Source organism: Adiantum capillus-veneris, chromosome 6, assembly GCF_014529385.1.
Source record: "Adiantum capillus-veneris isolate H3 chromosome 6, ASM1452938v2, whole genome shotgun sequence".
Taxonomy (NCBI): Eukaryota; Viridiplantae; Streptophyta; class Polypodiopsida; order Polypodiales; family Pteridaceae; genus Adiantum; species Adiantum capillus-veneris.
Window position 1 is genome coordinate 45214960 of NC_140936.1, and position 20618 is coordinate 45235577.

Below are 20618 nucleotides of genomic sequence, written 5' to 3' on the forward strand. Positions count from 1 at the left end.
CCATTTGTTCCAATCAATACAACATTTATGGCTAAGGTCATAGCTTAAGTTTTCATGAAAGGTGTCTTCATGTATCATGGTTTACCTCGTCGTATAATTTCAGATCGTGATGCAAAGTTCACTACAAAGTTTTGGAAAGCCTTATTCTCAGCTACAGGAACCCAATTGGCCTTTAGTATTGCTTATCACCCTAAAGTAGATGGAAAAACAGAAAGGACCAACCAAATCATTGAGGATATGTTGAGAGCTTAATGTATACATGAACAGAGTAAATGGACCATATATTTGTATTTGCTCAATTTTGCATATAATTCCATTCCAACGCTCATTTGGAATGTCTCCATTTCAAATGTTTTATGGAGAGAAGTTTCTTACTTCATTAAAATGGACAGACCCCTAATACGAGTTCAAGTGTCCAAAGACGGATCTTATATGCCAAGATATAAAGACTGCTAAATATAGATAGAAGAGTTACGTTGACCCTAAATAATCTACTCAACTCTTTGAAGAAGGAGATATATATATTTTAGAATGAAACCCAACATATCTCTTTATCAATGGATAAAATAAGAATCTCTGTGCCAAATATTGTGGACCTTTTGTGATCACAAAGAGAATCAATGATCAAGCTTACAAACTCTTGTTATCACCACACATAATGGTACATGATGTTTTTCATGTCATATTACTCAAGAGGTATGTACTTGAACCAAATCACAATCTTGATGATTTTCTATTACCTACTTCCACAGATGGAACTTTTGAAGTATACCCTGAAGCGATTCTTCAAAGTAAAACTAAACCTCTTCGTAATCAAACCATTATTGAACACCTTTTTAAATGGTGAACGTATCCTGAGGAAGATGCTACTTGGGAATGTGATGATGTAATGAGATCAAATTACCTAGAATTCATATTAAGGTGAGGACACCTAGAATTTTTCAAGCGTGGGAGGATGTAAGATCTCCAAATTTTTTGGGTCTCTTTTAAAAATAAGAAAAATAGTTTTCAATACCTGTTATATTTTGTCTTGGAATACTTGTTTGGTAGTGTTGTGAGGTTCTAAAGTGAAAAGCAAGGTCATTTTCATGTTCTGGTAGGTTATTTAGAGGTTTAATTCAATTATGTGAGTGAGTTTGTTCCTCTTCCTCTCTCTCTCTCTCTCTCTCTCTCTCTCTCTCTCTCTCTCTCTCTCTCTTTGTGTCCCTCCCTTTTTGGCAGATCTAGAGCTGCTAGATTTTTATCAAATCTATTGAAATTGTAATCTTCAATAAACTGCATCAACTCTTCTGGAATCTCCATCTTTACCTCCCAAACCGGCTCGTTTCACGTCGAGTTCACCAAGAATGTCGGGGGATTTGTGTTTGAAAGGTGAGCTAGGAAGGCACGAGGCTTTTGGTTGTGGGAGGTGCGAAGAAGAGAGTGGCAATGGCTTAAGAGGGTCATTAGAATTGTCTTAGCATGTTGGTTTAGCATCGGCTTAGGAAGCTTAGCTTAGGACTAAGATAGGTGAAGGAAGGCTTGAATTAACGGCTTAGGAAGCTTAGGATTATAGAGTTGGCTTAGCATCCTTAGGCTTTCAATGGCTAAGGGTTTTGGCTTGTATCCGTCCCCCAAGAGAAGAGAAATGAGAAACCTCCTTATCCTTTTTATACAAGCTGGCTTTGGAAGCCTTTCCTTTTGCATGAGTAATTGCTCTTTCTAATTACGGCCAACCCATTAGCGATATCGCTAATGGGCACGGCCTTGATGTCGTGGTAGTCCGCGGAAATGGCGCGCACAAAACTCTCTGAAACTAGGACTGAACTGGATCGCGCTGGCAAGCTAGGTAATTTTCTCTTCTTTGACAAGCTCATCCGAGGCTCATACAAGCTGGTGCGAGCTCGTTTCTTCCCCCCCTGCTTTCCTACACGCTGTTGAACACCATGGCTTGCATTTCCTTTTTCTCCCTCCACACACAAACCCTTTAGTTTACAAGGTGGGCAGCCAGTCTTAATGGGCGGCCATAGCTTATGGGCCCTTGGGCACCACACTTGAGCACCACATTTATCATACATATCAACTGAACGGCCACATTGGGCGGGCATTGGCGTACATGCCGGCCAAGGCAATGTAGTAGGCACCAAATTTGGCATACATACCAACTAAAGCAATGCCAAGCAGATCATTTTTCTCCATTGGGCGGCCATAGCCATTGTAAGGGGACCACATTTGGCATAAATGCCGGCCTGGCACCTCTTTTTTCTCCAGCACGCCACAACCATGTTGGCATTTCCCCACAATCATTGCATTCCAAGAAGAGACAACATTCCGAACACGAGACTCCTCAAATCAATTACATACCATGCATTCCAAAATCTAGACGAACGACAAAAACTCCTTGGTGAGACACCAACCGAGCCGACCGGCAGCCGGTGAATCTTTAACGGCCAATATCTTGGTGATCGAAACTCGGATCACTGATCTAAAAAGACCGACGCGCTCCATAAAGTGAGCACTTCAAGCCATGTATTCATTTCATCTATGTCCCCTTAGCTGCAGTTGTACAATCCGGTACGGATGTGCAATCGACTTAAACTTCAAACTGCCATCACGTTTTCTCCATAGCTCCAATCGACGAGCCGTAAAGACAAGCCGGTAGAGCACTTCAAGCACTGCAATTTTAGATCATAATATCCCATCTATGCTCACTTCAATCATAGTCCTTTTTAGCATCAGTAAGGCATGTTTTGGCCCTTTTAGCCGCATCTCGCAGACTTTTAGCTTAAAATTGGCTGTTTAGCAAGCCCTTATTACTTTTGAATAATCATGTAGGATTCAAACAAACCTGATTGGCATCCCTTTGCTCATCTTCTTGTCATGGAAGCGGAGCTACACGACATCGCATCTATGTGAGTGAATTTGTTCCTCTTCCTCTTCTCTCTCTCTCTCTCTCTCTCTCTCTCTCTCTCTCTCTCTCTCTCTCTCTCTCTCTCTCTCTCTCTCTCTCTCTCTAAAAAAACGCAGCCGTTTTTTGACCTAATAGACAGCAGTCCACTCTTTTGATCATAACTTCTTTATCCGAACTCCGATTTGGGTGATCTATAGCCTCAATCGAAGAGCACGAAGTCCTCTACGCATTGATGTAAAGACAGAAATTTTCAGAGTTATGGAAGGCATTTTTGTAGCAGCATTTTCGAAGTGAACAGGTTCAACAAAATTGATTCTCATCTCCTATTTTACATACAATGTCTTCCGGCACTCGCAAGGGTTCTTCTTCTTCAACAAGGTCCACAACCATTGTGGAAAATGATCCAAAATCTCCTAAGTGTGGAGATAGCAACACAACCACCCAACCAACGACATCGGAAACCATGATCATGGCGTACTTGGTATCATTGCAAGAGACCGTAAACAAACAAGGCAAAGAATCTCAAGAGGACACTTGAGATGCAAACAACACGTTTGATGCAACTTGAAGAGGAAGTCAAGGAATGTAAATGCTCTCTTGTGGACTTAAATGCTTTGAAGGAGCGGATGAGCAAAGTAGAGCATGACCATGTATTGAAAGAGGAGAAATTTGACACTATTAGCCGGGATGTATGCGACATGAAAAATGTATGCACAAACAAGTCTTGGGCTGATGTATGTGGTAGCAATGTGGTTTCTAATTCCTCACTCATGCAAGCTATGGTTCAAACAAAGAATGTTGAGAATGTGGATGTGGAGGAGTTGAAGGAACGGAAGCGACGTTCCAAGAACATTGTTATTCGTGGAATTCCCGAAGAGAAGTTAGAGACACCTCCTTCTCTTGCCATTGTTATTGAAGATTTCTTCCAAACCCACTTTGGCATGTCCGGAGTTATGGTCTATGGAGCACATAGAGTGGAGAAGCAAGGAGCTCCTCGCTCGGGAGAACGGCCAATTGTATGCACCACGCCGGATGAGACCAAGCGAAAGATTATCCTTGATAATAGTTGGATCTATTTGAGGGATACAAAATGTTTTGTATGTGAAACTTGGGAGCATGATACACAAAGGATTAACGGCTTGGAGGATTACAATGTACATTCATTGATGTGGTCAAAGAATCTCAAGCAACGAAGAGGACAAGGAGGGTTGGCATGTATGGTTAAGAAAGGATTGAAAGATTTTGTATCAATTGTGAAAGATGACAAGTACAAACGTTATGTATGGCTGAAAATTATGACACCAAAAAGAGCACCCATTTTTGTAGCCGGTTGCTACATTCCTCATCATGATTCTCCCTTGTATGCTTGCATGGATAGAGATCAACCATTTTCTGATTTGGAAGAGGACATTGCTTATTTCAAAGGTGAAGGTGATGTTATTGTATTTGGGGATATGAATGTTCGCACAAAAACATTGCAACATGATACTCAACAATTTGATATGCCATACATTTCAAGGGAGTTGGAGGAAGTTCACTTGTATGATCGTACTTCAATGGATGAGAAAGCGCCGGATCACTATGGAAAGTTACTTTTACACATGTGTAATAGCACATGTATGCTCATTGCCAATGGTGTATCTTTGTGGAGTGGAACCAATGGATTTACATGTAGGAGACATAATGGGGATAGTGTGATTGACTATATGCTACTCTCTGAAGCCATCATGTATCGCATAAAGAGTTTTATGTTTGGTCAATGGACCCCGGAATCTGACCATCGCACCTTATGTATTGACCTTTCATGTGGAGAAGCAACTAAGCATGATAATCTTAACCAAAGGAAAGAGAAGTTATCACTATGTATGGATTTCAAACAGGCACCAATGTACATTGAAATGGTTGAGCAAAATTTATGGATGACAAAGCTTCAATGTGATGCACCATTGGAAACTAAATGGGAAGCTTTCAAGAAATCTATTTGTTCTTGTGCGGAAGAATGCTTTGCCATAAAGCATCTCCATGGTATCAACAAAGATAGATCACGCAAAAGGTGGTTTGATAAAGAATGTCAAGATGCTCGAAAGTCCTTGATAAAGCTTGATGCAACTATGGACAAAGACAACTATCAAAGTCATTTGCATACATACAAGGCATTGATTCAAAAGAAGAGAAGAAGATGGGAAGTAAAGCAACAAGAATTTCAAGTCCAAGAAAAGGCACATGCATGTGGAAGATTTTGGAGAAACTTGAGAGGCAAGCAGGTTGAGAATTTTGGTAACTTGAGTATAGTGGATATGTACACACATTGTAGGCAATTATATGAGCAACCAAATACTGAAAAAATGCCATTCTATGGTTCACTCCCATGTATGCCGTCTTTTTTTACTATTGAGGATGTATGCGGTGGGCTTGAAAAGTTGGCCACTCGCAAAGCGGGAGATCTGTTGGGGTATAAAGCCCAATGTGGTCGCCCAAGTAAGTGGGCGGGCCGCCAGGTATGTACACATATTCTTTTGTAAAAACCTAATAAGAACTCACTATGCTCTACACATTACAGTAGAGCGAGTTCACCATATCGTCGTGCTCTTCTTCTCGCACTCTCTCTTGCATCACACTTCCGCTCGTACTCCTTCAACTGGTATCAGAGCTCAGATCGAGGCTCGGGGCAGCACTGCAGGAGGCTAGAGTCACCAAATCAGATTGGAGTGAAATTCGACAGGCAAAGACACGGCCTCAAATCTTGTGGGTAAGCCTGTAGGGCTTGGTGTCCTCAGAATTTCATTCTGAGGTCATCTCGGTCACCGTTCGGCTTCGACAAAGTTCTGCACAGGCCATTTTTGACTACATGGTCTCGGCGGGTGCAGATCCGACTCTGCAAATTTGGGGTTTTTGGCCTACGACTGCAGGTGCTAAGGATATCGACACTCGCAGAGTGCTGATTTGTGGTTGTCTACACATCGAAGGATGGCTCACAGTTCTTGGAGGCGTGTCACATACGACACGGGCGCATCTACACACAGACTGTAGGCGACATCCACTAGTTCATCAGGTAGCTTGTGTTTGCTGCTTGATATTCCAGATTTCATCCTGACATTGCAGGTACTTCCACATGGGATGTAATTGTCAGAGATGATGTATGTTTGTTGAGGGTTTGCTGGCTGTGAGTCACGCAGCAAACAACCGCCGCAGCGGTTACAGCATACAGTGGGAAATTTGTGGATGTATAACTTTGTGGGAAGTCTATGTATTGTCAGATTTACTGCAGCCTTTGTTGAGGGTCGAGTGACGTTTTATTGAGCTGGGGAATTCTCGAATGTTGAGATCCTTTCGGTGATACAGGTCTTGGAGCGATCCCTCAAGCACCCTTAGATAGGCAGCTAGGATGTATTGACTGTGAGTTAGACAGTTGGGATTGCATCTTTGATTTACTGCCGTTGAGGTATTGTCGCAGTCTATGCTTACGGGACAGTGACAGGACAGTCAGAGACAGTACAGGTGCAGGACAGGTTTACCTGCAGCTTACAGTGTCAGAGAGACAGTGTTTTTTGAGATGTTTTTTGGTCTGTTTTTTGAGTACACCAAAGCCATTTTACAAAGGAGACTCTGCCGAAATTTATGCAGAATCTGAAGCTTTCTTGGTTCATTTGACAGGTTGATATTGGTTCAGAGGTCAGTTTACAGGGGAAACTCTGCCGAATTTTTCCCAGGAAAGTAAACTACTATGAAATGTAGCTATGGCTGGATCACAGGACACTGCTCTTTACAATATCAAGAAGCTGGATGGAACCAATTTTCCATTGTGGAAGCAGCAGATTTGGCATGTGTTGGTACAAAAGAAGCAGATAAAACCTATAAAGCTCAAGGGGATAAAACCAGAAGATATGGACGAAGATGAATGGAGCAAAATGGATGAATTGGCACTTTCTACCATTATGCTGACTTTGGCAGAATGCGTTTACTTCAATGTAGCACACGATGTGAGCGGGATGAAAACACACACAGCGCCTCTATAACGACCCGACACACACTCTTGGGAAGATACACACACACACTATGGGGCACCACTCGGCTTAGACAACACACCTGGCCGAGACAGGGAACACACCTCTGGAGTGAGAGGAGAGAAACTATCCACTTGTCCACTCCACACAGAGACACACACACACACACCCAAAAAACTCAGCTCAAAAGAGGAGAATTTCTGATGTTTAGATACAATTGAGCTTGGGCCAACACCAATGGGGCAAATAGCTCACACAATATGGGTAAAAGATACCAGATACAATCACAAATTGGAGAAGAAGCTTCACTCACCGGAGAAGATTACACAGAAAAACAGCAGAAAAAGAGTGAGGAATTTGGCAAAATGGACAGCGCCATCGCGTCCGGAACGGCCCAAAACCCCAGTCTACAATGTCAAAGTGCTCAAATCCGACATCGGATGAGCAGTTTACGGCCAAAACAGGCTCCAAAAACCCAAAAAAACACACCTGCGGCTGTTCCTCCTCTCTTCTCCACGTTTTTTCTGGTCTTCTCTCAGTTTTTTCAGTTCCCACACTTAGCTTTATTAGTTGGGCACCCTTGGCCTTTTAGATGACCTCAAACGGACCCCGAACAGGCCAAAAACTGACCTCGCAGTGCATAGTTGTCACCTTTTTGCATCATTCGCACATCTGGCACTCAGTTTTTTTCCAATAATGCATCTCGCCACCACGTGAAGTGGCCCCAAAAAATGGTCCTAATGATGACATTTCCGCGCAACTCTCACAAGAAAACACCCACGTTGTGTCCGTCCTCATCTGCGTGCAAATATTGACCTCGTTCGCCCTCCTGACGCCACTAGATGCCATCTGACGCACCTGCTGACCTCACGTCGTCGGCCCGCGGATAGCTTCCTCGAGAAGTTTTACGCGCTACCAACTCCTCCTTATTGTAGAAAAACACAATGGTACTAGTAACGATGAAAATCGATGCACTATGTACATGGTGTCCTACCTGTACACATGTGGGCCCCACGTAACCACCTGGCTAAGGAAAATGGGCAATCCTTTATTTGATGCACCATGCATGTGTATGTACATATGCGCAATCCCTTGCTCCAAAAAACTCCTGACATAATTTGCCCACCCCCTAGCCTGCTAGAGCATTCATGCTCAGCAGCAGTAACACTAGTAGATGCTCATTCCACCTGGATCCCACACAAAAACACTTGGCATTCCTTGCATCAAAAGCTTAATCAAACTTTCACCTGGTTCCCAAGGAAAACCTGTAGAGATGCCATTTATCAACCTCCCATCAAGAAAATCATCAATTACTTTGGCATAGACCTGCATGTACAAATATATCTCCTTCTCCATAGCTGAGAGGTCTCCACTGATCATTTGCGTCATTAATTCCTGCTTTTTTGACAACTCAACCTTGGTTTGCATCAGCCCTTCAATCACTTCATAAGGTCCTTCACTTTCATCTTCAACTTCATTCGCAAATGCGACTAAACCACACTCCTGGATTTCTTTATCCATCAAAAGAAATGCAACATCAACATCCTCATCACTGCTGGTAGTGCTATCACTATCCTCATCTGTCACCGTGGAAGAGTCTTCATCACTAGACTCATCCTCATCTTCATAAAGCTCCTCTAATCGTTTCCTTGTGTCCATATTATAAAGCTTCTTGGTACCTGTCTTTCCATAGAGGCTAATCGTACCATGTCGCCAATCTTGAACAGCTCCCACTGCACGTAACCATGGTCTGCCCAGTATAATAGGATATGCTCCCAACCCTGCTGGCATCACATGAAAATCAACCACTGCCTTTGCATCATATGCCTCCACTTCTAAGCTCTTTACAACACCCAAGCATTTTACTTTTTGATGGTTTGCCAATCTGATCCGAAAACCTGACACCCCAGCCACTGTGAGACCCATCTTCTCAACGCATGAGTGTGTTATGACGCATATTTGGGCTCCGCCATCCACATAACCTTGTCCCAAATTTTTCCTTTTATGCCACACATCTACTATTGGACAAATGTCTGGTAGCTCGTCCATTGCCAACACCTTCACTGAACCTCTCTCTGGCTCTTTCTCCATTGGGTTAACCATCCTCTTCCACTGTCGCTTTAGCTTAGGCACCATCTCTATAAGCTGCCCAAAAGTAACATCTGCCTTCCTGCTCGTCAGATCCTCCTTCAAGTCATAGCTTAATTGCCCATCCCCTAGTGGAAAATCTGAAACATGAAACTTTCGACGAGCTCTCCTTTTCCTCTTGGCCTTGACATCCTCGCCTTCATGGCTCTTTCCTTTCTTCTTACTAGGACCTGGGGCACTTCTTCCTTCCTTATCCTCTGTGGTCCTCTTCCCAATAGGCATCACTAATGTATCCTCTAGCTTTGATGCCTTCTCCAAGGTGACTACATAGCACTTTTGTCTTTCCCTTTTCCTCCTGGGTCAGTCCACTGGTTCCTTCGTCTCCCTTAATTTCGATGCCATAATCATTTGACCTAGTTAGCACCTGTCTTGGCAATGGATACATGTCTCCCCCCATCCTTGGTGGCTTATCACATTGCGGGCTGATGTGACCCAACTCTCCACAATTATAACATGTGGGCGTCTGCCTCCAAAACCTACTATTACTTTGTCCAACACCATTCCTAGGCCTTTCTTCACCTCCTTGCTGATTTGCAAACCTCCCCCGACCTCGATTATTTCCCACTTGACCTAGCATGTTTAGGCTGAGATTCTTCATCAGATCAACCACTTGCCTCATGTCTTGCCTTAGGCCATCATCTTGCACTGCTGTAGTGACCACTGCTGGCATAACCTGAGTAGTAACAGGAACCACTGGTTCATGATGAACCCCTGACATGCGCCCTTGTAAAGACTCTATAGGCTGAAATTCAGACCTCATTGGCAAAGACTCCACCCCTAACTGGCTCATTTTCCTCAGCTTCCACTCTTTGTTCCTTGCTACCTCTAGTGCATCTTCATATGTCCTAGGCTTCTTTAGCTCCACTCTCCAACGTATATTCTCCCAAAGACCAGCCAAGAACCTGTCCTTCTTCATCATGTCAGGCGGGGGTACCTGTGGTGCTAAAGCCTTGCACATTCGCTCCCATGCCAATGAAAACTTACGTATGTACGCATCTACTGGCTCACCTTCCTTTTGCACCAAAGCCTGTACTTCTTGCCACACTTTGTCAGGGTCTTCTATCTTCACAAACTCCACTTCCAATCCATGCCTTAGATTGTCCCAACTCAATCTTATAGGTGGATCAGCCATACGCAACTCCTCTTCAAATGCTTTGGACCAAGCTCGTGCATCACTCTTCAAACAAATTTGGAGAAGGCGTAACATTTGCGTAGGGTCATGAATCTGGTTGCTAATGCAGGCAACCTCCATCTTTTCCAAAAATTCTTCCACATCTTCATCACTTCTTCCATGAAACTCGGGATAAGAGAAAGCCATGGCTACCCAAATTATGATGCTTTGAGAACCCCTTCGAACACACGTGCAAGAACCCAAAACTTTTCACTTCCCAATCCCCAAAAACTTCAATGGAGCTCAACTTTAGATAAGGACAAACACATGCACATCAAATGAGTTTTCATAGTTGATCATCGGAATGACAACAGGCAAAGGACATTCCAGGATCTCTCTCAATCTTCTTGGCCCAAACATAAAGACTATGCGCTGCTGGAAAAAGATCTTCCTGGACACATGAACATTAATCTGAATTCTTTGCGTTAAATGAAAAGGAGTGAACTGAGGGCCATTTTGATCATCCATTAAAGCCAACCATGAAGCTCCCAAGAAGGCACACCTGACTCAACCTCTGATTTTGCCAAAATTTCAGCAGCATAACAGCATAAATGGCTCAAAATACCAAAAAACCAGCCATCATAACTTGGGAAAATTTCGACAGAGTTTCCCCAGAAGTAGAGCAGTAGGAACCCAAAATATAGACTGTCTATGTATGCATAAACTGTCAACAATAGAACCCGAGCATCAAGTAGGACTCACTAGTACATAGCCTATGGCGAGGTCACGAAAAGGGTGCTCCAGCTACCTGTATCACCGAAAGGATCTCCACATTTGAGAATCCCCCAGCTCAATAAAAACCTCACGCTATCGACCCTCACACGAAAGCTAATGCAAATCGCGTATAGTCAAGTCTCAGAAATGACTATCTTCCAGACCAAGTCTCAGAAATGGCTGGGACTGCCAAATAAAACCATATATGGCTCCACAAAGGCGTACAATGGCAGTTTCCACAAGTAACGTACAATCCAACAGACAATGCGCTCAAATAGGCGCCAAGTGATGCATTCCCACAACAACTGCAAGTGACATCACTGTACTCCAGCTACCTGTACCTGTGTGAATCACCTGTACCTGTACCTGTCCCTGTAACCTGTAACCTGTAATCTGTAATCTGCAACCTGCAACCTGTAATCGCGAAGCTCGAAGCTCGAAGCAGAAGGTACTCGAAGAAGATCCTCCGTGGGGGCGCCAAAAGAATGTGAGCGGGATGAAAACACACACAGCGCCTCTATAACGACCCGACACACACTCTTGGGAAGATACACACACACACTATGGGGCACCACTCGGCTTAGACAACACACCTGGCCGAGACAGGGAACACACCTCTGGAGTGAGAGGAGAGAAACTATCCACTTGTCCACTCCACACAGAGACACACACACACACACCCAAAAAACTCAGCTCAAAAGAGGAGAATTTCTGATGTTTAGATACAATTGAGCTTGGGCCAACACCAATGGGGCAAATAGCTCACACAATATGGGTAAAAGATACCAGATACAATCACAAATTGGAGAAGAAGCTTCACTCACCGGAGAAGATTACACAGAAAAACAGCAGAAAAAGAGTGAGGAATTTGGCAAAATGGACAGCGCCATCGCGTCCGGAACGGCCCAAAACCCCAGTCTACAATGTCAAAGTGCTCAAATCCGACATCGGATGAGCAGTTTACGGCCAAAACAGGCTCCAAAAACCCAAAAAAACACACCTGCGGCTGTTCCTCCTCTCTTCTCCACGTTTTTTCTGGTCTTCTCTCAGTTTTTTCAGTTCCCACACTTAGCTTTATTAGTTGGGCACCCTTGGCCTTTTAGATGACCTCAAACGGACCCCGAACAGGCCAAAAACTGACCTCGCAGTGCATAGTTGTCACCTTTTTGCATCATTCGCACATCTGGCACTCAGTTTTTTTCCAATAATGCATCTCGCCACCACGTGAAGTGGCCCCAAAAAATGGTCCTAATGATGACATTTCCGCGCAACTCTCACAAGAAAACACCCACGTTGTGTCCGTCCTCATCTGCGTGCAAATATTGACCTCGTTCGCCCTCCTGACGCCACTAGATGCCATCTGACGCACCTGCTGACCTCACGTCGTCGGCCCGCGGATAGCTTCCTCGAGAAGTTTTACGCGCTACCAACTCCTCCTTATTGTAGAAAAACACAATGGTACTAATAACGATGAAAATCGATGCACTATGTACATGGTGTCCTACCTGTACACATGTGGGCCCCACGTAACCACCTGGCTAAGGAAAATGGGCAATCCTTTATTTGATGCACCATGCATGTGTATGTACATATGCGCAATCCCTTGCTCCAAAAAACTCCTGACATAATTTGCCCACCCCCTAGCCTGCTAGAGCATTCATGCTCAGCAGCAGTAACACTAGTAGATGCTCATTCCACCTGGATCCCACACAAAAACACTTGGCATTCCTTGCATCAAAAGCTTAATCAAACTTTCACCTGGTTCCCAAGGAAAACCTGTAGAGATGCCATTTATCAACCTCCCATCAAGAAAATCATCAATTACTTTGGCATAGACCTGCATGTACAAATATATCTCCTTCTCCATAGCTGAGAGGTCTCCACTGATCATTTGCGTCATTAATTCCTGCTTTTTTGACAACTCAACCTTGGTTTGCATCAGCCCTTCAATCACTTCATAAGGTCCTTCACTTTCATCTTCAACTTCATTCGCAAATGCGACTAAACCACACTCCTGGATTTCTTTATCCATCAAAAGAAATGCAACATCAACATCCTCATCACTGCTGGTAGTGCTATCACTATCCTCATCTGTCACCGTGGAAGAGTCTTCATCACTAGACTCATCCTCATCTTCATAAAGCTCCTCTAATCGTTTCCTTGTGTCCATATTATAAAGCTTCTTGGTACCTGTCTTTCCATAGAGGCTAATCGTACCATGTCGCCAATCTTGAACAGCTCCCACTGCACGTAACCATGGTCTGCCCAGTATAATAGGATATGCTCCCAACCCTGCTGGCATCACATGAAAATCAACCACTGCCTTTGCATCATATGCCTCCACTTCTAAGCTCTTTACAACACCCAAGCATTTTACTTTTTGATGGTTTGCCAATCTGATCCGAAAACCTGACACCCCAGCCACTGTGAGACCCATCTTCTCAACGCATGAGTGTGTTATGACGCATATTTGGGCTCCGCCATCCACATAACCTTGTCCCAAATTTTTCCTTTTATGCCACACATCTACTATTGGACAAATGTCTGGTAGCTCGTCCATTGCCAACACCTTCACTGAACCTCTCTCTGGCTCTTTCTCCATTGGGTTAACCATCCTCTTCCACTGTCGCTTTAGCTTAGGCACCATCTCTATAAGCTGCCCAAAAGTAACATCTGCCTTCCTGCTCGTCAGATCCTCCTTCAAGTCATAGCTTAATTGCCCATCCCCTAGTGGAAAATCTGAAACATGAAACTTTCGACGAGCTCTCCTTTTCCTCTTGGCCTTGACATCCTCGCCTTCATGGCTCTTTCCTTTCTTCTTACTAGGACCTGGGGCACTTCTTCCTTCCTTATCCTCTGTGGTCCTCTTCCCAATAGGCATCACTAATGTATCCTCTAGCTTTGATGCCTTCTCCAAGGTGACTACACTTAGCACTTTTGTCTTTCCCTTTTCCTCCTGGGTCAGTCCACTGGTTCCTTCGTCTCCCTTAATTTCGATGCCATAATCATTTGACCTAGTTAGCACCTGTCTTGGCAATGGATACATGTCTCCCCCCATCCTTGGTGGCTTATCACATTGCGGGCTGATGTGACCCAACTCTCCACAATTATAACATGTGGGCGTCTGCCTCCAAAACCTACTATTACTTTGTCCAACACCATTCCTAGGCCTTTCTTCACCTCCTTGCTGATTTGCAAACCTCCCTCGACCTCGATTATTTCCCACTTGACCTAGCATGTTTAGGCTGAGATTCTTCATCAGATCAACCACTTGCCTCATGTCTTGCCTTAGGCCATCATCTTGCACTGCTGTAGTGACCACTGCTGGCATAACCTGAGTAGTAACAGGAACCACTGGTTCATGATGAACCCCTGACATGCGCCCTTGTAAAGACTCTATAGGCTGAAATTCAGACCTCATTGGCAAAGACTCCACCCCTAACTGGCTCATTTTCCTCAGCTTCCACTCTTTGTTCCTTGCTACCTCTAGTGCATCTTCATATGTCCTAGGCTTCTTTAGCTCCACTCTCCAACGTATATTCTCCCAAAGACCAGCCAAGAACCTGTCCTTCTTCATCATGTCAGGCGGGGGTACCTGTGGTGCTAAAGCCTTGCACATTCGCTCCCATGCCAATGAAAACTTACGTATGTACGCATCTACTGGCTCACCTTCCTTTTGCACCAAAGCCTGTACTTCTTGCCACACTTTGTCAGGGTCTTCTATCTTCACAAACTCCACTTCCAATCCATGCCTTAGATTGTCCCAACTCAATCTTATAGGTGGATCAGCCATACGCAACTCCTCTTCAAATGCTTTGGACCAAGCTCGTGCATCACTCTTCAAACAAATTTGGAGAAGGCGTAACATTTGCGTAGGGTCATGAATCTGGTTGCTAATGCAGGCAACCTCCATCTTTTCCATCTATAGTCAGTTTTCAGCTCAAGGTGTCAAGTTTGATGAACCTGTTAGAGCTATGTTCCTGTTGATCACATTACCGAAAAGTTGGGACACTTTTCGCACAGCTTTGAGTAATTCTGCACCTCCAGATGGTTTGAACATAGCAGGTGTAGAAGGCAGTCTGCTTACTGAAGAAACCAATAGAAAGACAATGGACAAAGGCAAAGGAACAACCTTAGTTGTCAGGGGAAGGACCAAAGAAAAGTACAAAGGTGGAAAGAGGAATCAGTCTCGTAGCAAGTCCCGCAGTGCTAAAGGCAAGAGTGACATAGAATGCTACCATTGTGGCAAGAAGGGTCACATGAAAAGAGACTGCAGAGAATGGAAAGCAGAAAAAGGCAAAGAGAAAGCTGAAGACCATGGTGAGAAGAACAAGTCCTCAGTGAAGATTCAAGAAATATATGTGACAAACACTGTTGCAGAGGATTACAGTCTAGTGTCAGGAGACATCTACTTCTTGAAGAATACAATGGACTCACATCTTCTTACAGCATCTGATGGAAATGCACTGAGTGACTGGATTATAGACTCAGGGGCATCACTTCATGTGTCTCCAAACAAGGAGTGGTTTACCTCTTATGTGACCACTAAAGATCATGTTCGGCTAGGTAATGGGCAGACATGTGAGATCTTAGGTGTTGGAGATGTTCAATTGAAGTTTCAGAATGGCTCTTCTTTCACGCTGAAGAATGTGAGACATGTTCCCGCAATTACAAAGAGCTTGATCAACACAGGTTTACTTGATGATATTGGCTACGTCACCACTTTTGGACAGAACATGTGGAAGATATCCAAGGGTTCTATGACAGTAGCACATGGAGTAAAGTCTGGAGGACTTTACATGATTTATGTATCAAATGTCTCTAAAAATGTAATCAATGTAACCGAGCAGCCGAACGTTTCTTTGTGGCATAGCCGATTAGGACATATGTCCAAGAAGGGAATGGAAATCTTGTCTCGTTCTGGTTATTTTCCTGGCTTTTCATTTAATGATTTTGAATTCTGTGAACATTGTCTGTATGGTAAGCAAACACAGCAACCACATAAGCATAGAAGCAGTAGAAGAGATACACAGTTGGCACTTGTTCATAGTGATTTGTGTGGACCTATGTCTAACCTATCTCTAGGGGGAGCTTCTTACTTTATGACATTTATAGATGATTACTCGAGGAAAGTATGGGTTTACTTTCTTAAGCACAAGGATGAAGCGTTTAGTGTTTTCAAAACGTTTGTGACACTTGTGGAGAATCAAAGTGGCAAGAAGCTTAAATGCTTACGCACTAACAATGGTGGAGAGTATGTTTCAAAGGCCTTTCAGGACTTTTGTGAGTCAAAAGGTATAAAACGTGAACTTACTGCTCCTTACAATCCTCCTCAAAATGGTGTTGCTGAGAGGATGAATAGGACCATACAAGAGAAGGTCAGAAGTATGTTGTCTAATGCACAACTGCCAAATGGGTTTTGGGGTGAAGCTGTATCAACAGCTGTTCATCTTGTAAATAGATCTCCTAGCAAGGTTTTGCAGAAGGATTCAGTGCCAGAGATGGTATGGTCAGGCAAAATGCCCTCATACAAGCATCTCAGAGTCTTTGGTTGTGAGGCATATACTCACGTTCCAAAGGAATTTAGGAACAAACTTGAGCCAAAGAGTAGAAAGTGCATCTTTCTAGGCTATGGTAATTCTCGTGAGATGGGGTACAGACTTTGGGATCCCGAATCCAGAAAGGTTATCCGCAGCAATGATGTTCACTTTAATGAATCCAAATATCATTCTAAACCAGAGAGGGTTGAGGAGATTAGAAGAGTTGTCTTCCAAGAAGATGGACCTACACGTGCAAGACAAAATGTCAGGTCTCAAGAGGAGCAAGGACAGGATAGAGTGGAACCACAGGTTGTGGCTGATCCTGAGCCACCTATTGTGCGTAGATATGGACGTGTCACGCGACCTCCTGATAGGTTTGTTCCATCTATGAACTATGTCATGTTGACTGATTGGAATGAGCCTTCATGTTACAAGGAAGCAGTGCAAATGAAGGACTCCGGGAATTGGCAATTGGCCATGCAGTCAGAGATGACAGCTCTGCATAAAAACAAGACATGGAAGCTAGTTAAGTTACCACAGGGCAAAAAGGCTCTACCTTGTAAATGGGTTTACAGGTATAAGATCACCGCTCATGATAGTCAGCCAAAGTACAAAGCAAGGCTTGTTGCCAAGGGCTTTAAGCAAGAACAAGGCATTGACTTTGATGAAGTCTTCTTTCCGGTGGTCAAGATGACTACAGTGAGATGCTTTCTTGCATTGGTTGCCATATTAGATTTGGTGTTGCACCAAATGGATGTCAAGACAGCGTTCTTGCATGGTGATTTAGATGTGGAAATTTACATGCAGCAGCCAGAAGGGTTTGTTGAGAAAGGCAAGGAAGATTGGGTATGCCAGTTGTTAAAGAGTCTTTATGGCTTAAAACAATCACCGCGGGCATGGTACCATAAATTCCACAAGTTTATGCTTTCTCAAGGCTACAAACATAGTGAGTTCGATCACTGTCTATATACAAAGAAGGCTAAGGATGGTAGTTGGCTGATCCTTATTTTGTATGTGTATGACATGTTCATTACTGGCAAGCACTTGGAAGAAATTTCAGCTTTGAAGTCAAAGATGGCAAAATCGTTTGACATGAAAGACATGGGTGAGGCAAGTCATATACTTGGTATGCGCATTGAGAGAGACAGATCAAAGAAGTTGATTTGGTTATCTCAAATAGAGTATATTGACAAGGTTTTGCAACGTTTCAATATGGAGAAGGGAAAGGCGTTGAGTGTTCCATTGCCACCATATGTGAAACTTAGCAAACAAGATTATCCTGTGTCTGAGAAAGAATAGGCTGAAATGGATAAGATTCCATATGCGTCTGCAGTGGGTAGTTTGATGTATGCAATGATTGCTACTCGCCCAGACATTGCATTTGCAGTGGGAGTAGTAAGTCGATACATGTCAAACCCAGGCAAGAAACATTGGGAGGCAGTGAAAGGAATATTGAGATACCTAAAAGCTACAAAGAGTATGCGTATATGCTATGGGAGTCAGGAGCTAAGTGTAAAGGGTTTTACAGACTCAGATTATGCAGGTGACTTAGACAACCGAAGGTCTACGTCAGGGTATGTCTTTACATTGGCTGGTGGAGCAGTATCATGGCGTTCTAGATTACAAGATTGTGTTACTCAGTCTACTACAGAGGCTGAATATGTTGCAGCATCAGAGGCATGCAAAGAATCAATTTGGCTTAATCGACTAGTAACAGATTTGGGAATCAAAGAAGAGATGCCTGTGTTATATTGTGATAGTCAAAGTGCTATACAATTGGCTCGCAATCCAGTTTATCACTCAAAGACAAAGCATGTGGATGTGAAGTATCATTTCATCAGGGAAATGCTCGAGGATAAGCAACTTCAGCTTGTCAAAGTTCACACCACAGAAAATCCTGCTGATCTACTTACAAAAGGACTTCCCTCAGAGAGCTTTGCGCATTTTCGCAAGCAGTTAGGTGTAGGGTAGTACATCACTTCTCTACATCTCTTGTATATTAGCTTGTATAGTAGCTTCTTTCAACACTTAAAGTACCACATTGGACTTTAAGTGGGAGGTTGTTGGGGTATAAAGCCCAATGTGGTCGCCCAGGTAAGTAGGAGGGCCGCCAGGTATGTACACATATTCTTTTGTAAAAACCTAATAAGAACTCACTATGCTCTACACATTACAGTAGAGCGAGTTCACCATATCGTCGTGCTCTTCTTCTCGCACTCTCTGTCGCGTCGCACTTCCGCTCGTACTCCTTCAAGATCTTCAAGGTATCAAGCCGGAGATGATCAAATGGACGGGAGATTTTACCCATGAGTGGATGTGTGATATGTTCAACCTTGCACTTCAACATGGTATGCCTTATGATTGGAGTACTAATTGGGTTAAGCCTTTGCATAAAGGAGGGGATGTAAAGAATGTAAGCAACTATCAGACTATAATGATTGGGTCTCTTATGGCAAAGTTGTTTGGGTGCATAATGGAGATGAAATTGAGTGATAGGGCTGAAGAGAATGACAAGCGTGCAAAGGGACAAGCGGGTTTTTGGTGATGCCATAGCACCATTGATCATCTTGTCACTCTTCGTGTTCTCATGGAAGAAAGTCGGTTGAAAGGAAAGCGATCGTATTGTTGTTTTGTGGACTTTAAGAAAGCCTTTGATATGATTCCATGTTAAAATTTGTGGATAAGGATGGAAGAACTCCAAGTTCCAAGTGAGTTTATGCTTGCGGTTTCTCGAATCTATGAGAAGGTGATTTGTCAATTGCGCATGGGAAGAGAAATTTCAGAAATTTTTGTAAGCACTATTGGGGTTAAACAAGGATGTCCATTGTCACCAACTCTCTTTGGTCTATGCATCCATCAATTGGAACAAATGGTACTTGACTTTATGCAAGAAGAAGCCATTGAAGAGGTCACTATTTGCAATGCGGTAATCATGCTTTTGTTGTATGCGGATGATGTAGTGCTTCTAGCACACACTTTAGAAGATGCACAAAAGCTTATGGTTGTCCCTGAGAACTTTTGCTTGCATAGTGGGCTGATTGTAAATGAATCCAAAACAAAGGTTATGCTTGTGAAAACCAACCATAAGGAGAAGCCATGCATTGTGTACAACAACGAGATACTTGAAGTTGTTGAGAGCTTTAAGTACCTTGGCCTTGAGGTTCCATCCAATCACAAGTGGCATGAATGTGCTATGCGTCGTTTGGAAGCGGGAAAGAGAGCATATTATGCATTTGAGAACATGTGTAATGCGGGAAACATCAAGTGTTGGGTTCTCAAGAAGTATCTTTTTGATGCATTGGTGACACCGATTCTTCTTTATGGAGTTGAAGTGTGGAGCGGGAGCATCTCAAAGTCTACTTGGAAAGAGTTTGAGAATGTCCAAAAGCGTTTTCTTACAAACTTTCTCCAAGTTAAGACACAAACACCATATATGCTCCTACTTCTTGAGTCGGGATCTCTTCCAATTGAGGTTATGGGCATGGAAAGGGTTGTGGAGTACATGATAAAGATGCGTCAAAACCCCTCACATCGACTTCCTACAATTGCATGGGAAGCAAGCAAAAAAGTTCAAAAGACGCATAAAAGCAAGATCTTGAGCACGGGATGGATGCAAGACATAAAGAAGTGGTTTGGGAGATGGGATGCATTACACTTGCTACATGATGCTTCAATTGACTCTCAAGTGAATGAAGCTTTTCTACAACGCCAATGTATTACGGCTTGGGAGAAATCCGGTGGGTCACGCTTCATACATTACACCACCTATATTGCCCCCAACTACAAAACCATGTTCTTCGCTGAGAGAGGAAACCGTACTCACACTTACATGCTTGAGCCTATTCCCTTGTCCGCGATACGCACTATCGCAGCAATTCGGCTTAGCTCCCATTTCCTTCGATGCGAGATAGGGCGTTGGGGCAATGGAGAAGAGTCAAATCGATTGTGCACATTATGCTCACTGCAAGTTCGAGAGTCTGAGTACCACACACTACTAGAGTGCTCATCTTTTGATCACATCCGAACTTGCTTCTCTCACATTTTCAGCCATAACTTAGACCTACACACTTTCCTCTCCCAGCCAAAGTGTGGGCTCTCCATTGCGACTCTCATCACTACAATTTTGGAGCATCGAGAGTCACCCATCAGCC

The 20618-nt window shown here is 43.6% G+C and overlaps 1 protein-coding gene across 3 annotated transcripts in view; it reads left to right on the top strand.

Annotated features, from left to right (window-relative positions):
* Window positions 1-20618, top strand: part of LOC147455442 (uncharacterized) — a 139577-nt gene that overhangs the window by 75984 nt on the left and 42975 nt on the right. The gene's annotated exons all lie outside the window — the stretch shown is intronic.